The 6,941-nt window shown below is 41.0% G+C and overlaps 1 pseudogene; it reads left to right on the forward strand.

Annotated features, from left to right (window-relative positions):
• Positions 1-1,550: 1,550 nt before the first annotated feature.
• The window catches only part of LOC110302395, a 14,804-nt pseudogene continuing 9,413 nt past the window's right edge, over positions 1,551-6,941 (forward strand).

Raw genomic sequence — 6,941 nt, forward strand, 5'->3', positions numbered from 1 at the left:
ACACACACACACACACAATGTGAAAGGCAGGCTTAGGGAACACAACTGGATTCCAAACCTGCCCTATATGTCTAAGAAGTGGAGCCATCACAGAAGGAAAAGAACCAAAGTGGAAGATGCCCATCTTCTTCCAGGAGAAGCCCAGGTGCCAGTCTTTGACAGGAAACACATTGTCCAGTTCCTCTTATGACACTCAAGTGTTCTGTGTGAAATTCTTTGCAAGTTTTCATAAGTTGCTCTCAACTCTTTTCTAAACTATTACTGAAGTTTTACTCATCCATCTGCAAAGAGAAAAGCCCCTTTTCTCTGCAGGACACTCATAGCATGTTGTTTCAACCTCACTGGAATTTGCTTTCAGGAGATTAAATCCACTGTTATCTTTACTCAGAGTGCCGACAGCCTCCTCTTCCCTGCATACTATAAGTAAACGTGCTCTCTGGGACAAGAATGAGTATTGGGGGGAGGTGCTGGGCATTCATAATTGTCCCCTACCTTGNGGTAGACTTGGGAAGGAAAACTGATCAGAGCAGGAGTGGAGTGTCAAAAGCGAGCCTGTCTTTAGTAATGCCTCATGCCTTACACCACACACTCACCNTATACACACCAAAACCCTACCTGAAATGTGCTAATCTTCCATAGGAGTCAAGGAAAGGATGAAAATTGTGTGTACATTGTAAGAGCTCGAACTGACTGCTGCCATTCCTTCTGACACTACCCTGGGCTCCAANGACTCGCTGGATTGCTGAAAGCTCTATCCCCAATAGAGATACTTTAAAGGTTGAAAGAATTCACTTCTTAACAGGTAACCAAGTGGTCACTTCTCTTGAAAACAGCGCTACACACATCATGATGTTAGATCAAATGAAGAGATTCAGGTAAGGATGGGTCTGGTGGTACCCACCTTTAATTCTAGTGCACAGGAGATGGGGGGGAAATGGAGCTAAGTGAGTTTGATTCTAGTCTGGTCTACCTGGCAAGTCCCAGTCAAGTTAGGGCTACCTATAGTAAGAGCCTGTATAAAATGGAAAGTGTCAAGTGAGCAAAATGTGATGTGTAGCGGGAACGTAGCAGGCAACAGTGGAGACCCAAGGTACAGCTGGGATGCTGGATTATCAATAAGCTGGAACATCTTGGCAGCCTTGGCAGATCCAACTGTTTGTCAAGGACACAGCGCGTGCTATAATGAGGCAGTCAGCTTCTTAGGCTAAATATCTACAGTCAGGGGTCAGTTAGGCATACTCCTTTGTGTGTCCTCTGTTTTGACTGAAGGATGGTTTTTAGAAAGGAACACTAGCAGGTGATAAAGTAAGGAGACACAGGTGCAGACAACCAAAAGCAGCCCTGTCAGTCCTGGTGATGGGAGTCAGAACCAGGTGACCTTTGCACGCCTGATTGCCTGCTGGAACATCACCAGGTGACATGTTAGTTCTTGAACTTGTGGAAAGGGGGACAGGGCTATAGGTGAGAGAGTGGAATGGACTCAGACAGTATAACGAACAGATGATGTACTGTAAGAATGCAATTTTTGATGCAGCTGAAATATAGGATTAATGGGAGAGTGTGGCAAGAGAGCGTTTATCATCACAGGAAACCAAAGGTATGATGAAGTACCCTCGATTTGTTTCTTTTGACCTCGTCTGTTGTGTCGGAGCCAGAGCCCCAGTCTTCTGGGTGTCTAAAAGACAGATGAACTGGCAAGAAACAGGCTCATAACCATGCTGTGGAAGCACATGTTGAACTGTGTAAAAAGCTTCACATGAGTGTCTCATTTAACTCTTATGCAACTTGATACATTGTNTATACGGTTATTTTTTTCCTTTTGGATTTATATGGATATTTGGACTGCAAGAAGCCATAACTTCCCAGAGGCCACTGTTCAGGTGCTCAGATCCCGGAATTAGAATCAGATCTCATAGACTCTGGAGCTGATGGATGTCCATAAATGACGCTGCTTTTCATTACGCTGCTATATAGGAAGACCCATGTATCTACCTCCCTGGGCTCTACTGTTGCCGGCTGACACCACCCTATCCTAAACATTTAGAGTTTCTCAGATGACAAAAGAAAAAAAATCTTTAAATAATTATGAATTAGCAATTGACTAAATGTTTTGCACTGGGCCAGGTTGCTTTATTTAAAGATGTAGACATCAATTAGATGCTTTAATGCAAAGCCAAGGATACTTAAACATAAGCACACAATCGAAAACATGTATTATTTTTGTTCTCACTTCAAGGCAGAGCAGTTACTGTTTAGAATTTAAGTTTCCCCAGAACATTAGTTTTCCAGATGAATATCTAAATCTGTAGTCAGTGTCCTGGGCTTTAGTTCTGGAACACCCAGTGAAATTAAAAAAAAAAAGTGTGTGTGTGTGTGTCTCTGTGTGTATCCCTGTGTGTGTGTCTGTGTGTGTGTCTGTGTGCCTGTGTGTGTGTGTATGTGTGTGGTGTCTATGCACCTGCGAGGGGTCTTGCACTCACGTGTTTCTGTGAGAGTACATGTGTGGTAATGATGGGGGTGTCACATAACTTGAAGTGAACACTGGGAGGCTTTCCCAGGTGGGAAGCAGAATGAAACACCAAATCAAAGGCAGGACATCAATTGTTCACTGTGCCATGTAAATCAAAGAGGCACCAGATAATATGGCTGTGGCTTTAACTGTAAAAACAAAAGGGAATGCAACCACTTAAAAACTAATAAGGAAACTTAATTGCTTGTAGAGAGAAGAAAAAGATAATTTTACATAGATAATGATGAACAGTAATGTTTAATGAGACTATGAAAATGGGGCTATTTTCCCAGTCCACCCGACTTTTATAAGATTCACCAAGTACTTTCTCTTTGACTATACCATAGTCTATTCTTTCATACAAAACCTATCAAAGCTGGCTCAAAGTTATTTATAGATTTCTTCCCCCAAGGCTTGTAATAGATAAACCTTAGGCCACAGTGGAGACTATTACATTTCCACCTAGACCCCCTGTGAAGNCTTAGTGTTTATTCTTTAGTGTAGACTGTGCTAGAGAAAATTCATTTTCCTTTTGTTTGATTGAAACATTCTAACACCCTACTCCCAAAGTTACAATCAGGTCAAAATGGCATTTTATTTGCCCATCTGGAGATCACCAAGTGTAAAAGCTTGTTGGCCTGGAGGCCATCTGTTGTGAANGGAGACTCCCATGGAAACTTAATCTTTGAGTTTCCTTTTCAACTTTCTCTTTCCCTTGCCTGAGTGGAAGGTGATTCACCAACCAGTTGCTGGAGTTCNGATGATCTGCAAGGCTGGGACAGGTTGCTGCCTTTTATGTCACAAGCACTGACACTTGTGGAATTGCCAGTGTCACCTTTCTGTTAAGATCTAAAGAGAGAAACAGTTTGGGCACTGCCTTTCTCCCACAAGGGGAATGTGCCAGCCAGGACTCCCTGTGACTGACCTGGGCTCAGGACAGGGAAAAATACCAGAAGCGCACCAGCTCTTTGTTCTTTTTCTCTCGAGGTTGCTATGGTCTCCCTAAGCAATCCTTAAGGTCCAGCACAGAACAAAGACATTTTGATTCAATGCTTCGTTGCAATTTTACACTTCTGTCTCCTCATTTTAATGTTTCNAGTTGGAGAAAATCTTTTGGGTAAAAAACATTTCAAAACTACATTGCTCAAATTTTCTGATACACTGGGGATGGAGATAAAGATTTAGAGACGTGTGTGGCTGTTGTCTCACTTAGCTTATATACGGGTACAACTTTGTGTCTGTAAGTAGCACAGCCATGGAGGTATAGGGACTAGCTTGACGCTGAGACCCAATGCATGGCTGTGAGTGAAGAGAAGGAAAGGAAGGGCTAAAGGCTTTCAGATGCTCATGGCATGAACTCTANAAAAGGCTCTACCGTGGGTCTTATACTAAGAAGAGGATATGCTACTCCTAGAAATGTCGAGCATAAATATACTTGCTAAAACAGGGGAAATAAGTGTTATTAAACAGATATTGCCTTATCTATGTCATAAATATGTCCATATAGTACAGTAAAAGTGTAAAAATCTAAGTGAAGATAATTAGATAGCAGTTTCCTCTGAATTGAAACTATCACTCCAGGAGGAGGGAGGTTGCTCATAGAACTCAGGAAGTAAACAACTGTTATGTGTCTGGGAAAACCTGCTCAGGGAGTGGACTCTGACCAGCCTGAGCCTCAGAAGAGAGATTTTTCTGCCTGGGGAGATGCCTGAGAGNTGTGTAGGGAGCTCCAGGGTTGCAGCTTCCCTTCCTCTCCCACCTCAAGACAGGGTTTCTCTGTGTATCCCTGNCTGTTCTGGTCTCCAGAGCAGGTTTGGCCTTGACCTCACAAAGATTCTCCTGCCTCTGTCTCCAGAGTGCTGGGATTAAAACTTGTACCAACCACTGCCCAGTTGCTGCTTTGTGACTTGGGGTGGGGTTGTAAGTGATATGGCTGCCTTTGAGCCCTTCCTGACCCTATCAGCAATCCCTCTCACTTCCTCTTAGTAATCCCAATAAAAACTGTAGCTTCAATTTGCATCTTCACAGAACTGTGTCATGTTTGTCTTTAAAATGTTTGTTTGTTTGTTTGTTTATTTATTTATGCTGGAATTTCTTCTCCCTGTTTTTTTTTTTCCTTGTTGAGCTGTTCTAAATTCCAGCCCTTGACACTCTTATCAGATATATGTTAGCAAACATTCCATTTTCATTTTGCACCCCTTTCATTTTGCTGAGTTTCTTTAACACACGGGGTATTGCAGTTGGATGCATTTCCACTCATTACCTTTGTTCTTGTTTCTGTGCTTTTGNGTTTGGTTATAAACTCATTGTCAAGATACAAGACTAAACTCAGAGGGATTCACTTACTGTAGTCAGCACTTCAGTGCATTTGTGGTTAATTTCTCTTTCTTGCAGGAAGATACCAGGTCTTTAAGACCACCATTTATTGGGTAGATTGTCCTTTCTCCACTGTGTTTTCTTCATGACTTTTTCAAATATCACTTAGTTGAACTATGTAAGGGTTTATTTCTGGGCACTCTAGTCCATGGTTCTAATGTGTCTGTTTCTAGGCCAGTACTATTTTGTTTAGGTTGCCATGATTTGCAATATACTTTACAACCAAGTGAAACTTTCTGCTTTCTCTTTGAGGATGGCTTTAGCTATTTAGGACTTCATGGGGTTCCATGAGAATTTTAGAACTTTTTTGCTGCTACTTTTGTGGAAACTGTATTGAAAGTTTGATAGGAATTAACGTGAGGCTATGGATTAGTTTGGGTAATGTGGACATTTAAAANTGCCGACTACCCTAATCCATGGACTCAGGATAGCATGAGACGTTATTTCATTTATTTCTATTGTCAGTTTCTTGCATAAAAATTGCATGCTTTGGTATCTAGATATTTTATCTCCTTGGTTAAATTGATTCCTAAGTATTTTTATGGTTTTGGTACTAATATTAGTAGGATCAGTCCTCATTTTTTTTGGGTAGTTTGTTACAGTATATAGAAAGGCAACTAATATTTATATGCCAATTTTGTGTCTTACAATTTTATTGAGTTGCTTTCCAGTTGATAGCTTTTGGATGGATCCATTAAGGTTTTCTGTATATAAGGTCTTGTCATCTGCAAACAGGACAATTTTACATTATCTATTCTAATTTGGATAACTTTACTTGATTTTCTTCCCTAATTACTCTGACTTAGATTCCCAGTATTATACTGAAGAGTAGAAACCCTTGTTTTGCTCCTGATATTCAAGGAAGGAGTTGGATTCCTGAAGTTGAAGTTAAAGGCTGTTATAAATAGTCCATTGTTGGTGCTGGGAACAAACCCCAGTCCTTTGCAAGAGCAGCAAGTGCTCATAGCTCTGGGTCATGTCTCCAGTCTGTGAACATTATCTTTGAAAGCAACATGAATCCTTGAGGCTGAGCTGAAGCAGGACTTGGGAGCAGAGATGGAAGTTTTAAAAGACCCGTGACTTTTGCCAAGGGAAAAGACCGGAAGAGTCAAGAGAAGTGAGAGAAAGCCCTTGAGAGCATTTCTGCTAGCAAGTGGGCATGGGGAGCAAGGACTTTCGTCAGCTCCCCAAAGTCTACCCTTGGCCTTTATCTGATCCTAGGAATACTTGTAGTGTGCTGACTGAGGGAGTCACAATGCTACTGTGGGAATTGTCAAAAACAAGACTCCAAAGCAAAGGAATTCGAATCTGTGTTTTTCTTCTTTTGAATGTCTAGAAAACCCTAAAGAATTGACTTTAGGAAAAACAAAGAAAAAGAAAAAGAAAAAGAATTGACTTTGAGTGTTAGCTCTGCCCAGGTGCAGGCTTGTTTTATTTTCATCCCTATTAAAATCCACAAAGGGGACTCATACAGTGGAAAGAATATAGATGTAAGGTGAATTTACACATCTGGATGGCATCTACTGAATGGAGCAAAGGAGACCGTCACCTGACAACTCCAAGCAAGTGCAAGGTAGTCCATTTTGATTTGGTGTCAGAAAGATGGGCCAAGTCTTCACTCTACTGGATAGCATGAAAGTGGATGGCACTCTAGTGGAATCTAGTGATTTTGTTTAATTTTAATTTTACCATTTTTGTCAACTATCCTCCTGGAACAGAATTATAATGAAGTGACTGCTGTAATCCTGCATTTGGAGGAGATATTCTAACTCATGAATTTTTACATCATTGGTGTTGATGAGGCAGCCCAGTAGAGTCGAATCTTCAAGCACAAGGCATGTGAAGATAGAGTTCCGAGTTCAGTTACTTTCTGGCAATAGGCAGAATGAAGGCTAGTGCCTTTGTGACTCCTTGAATTGTACCTGTCAAACAGGCTGTGGTGGGCAGGCAGCCTGATTTTGATCTGAAGATAACTTATATCAAAAAATTAAAAATAATGTGCTTTAATCCAGTAGAAATTATTTTAAAAACCAATTGCATTTTTTTTTTTTTTTTT

Source organism: Mus caroli, chromosome 9 (assembly GCF_900094665.2).
Source record: "Mus caroli chromosome 9, CAROLI_EIJ_v1.1, whole genome shotgun sequence".
Classification (NCBI taxonomy): Eukaryota; Metazoa; Chordata; class Mammalia; order Rodentia; family Muridae; genus Mus; species Mus caroli.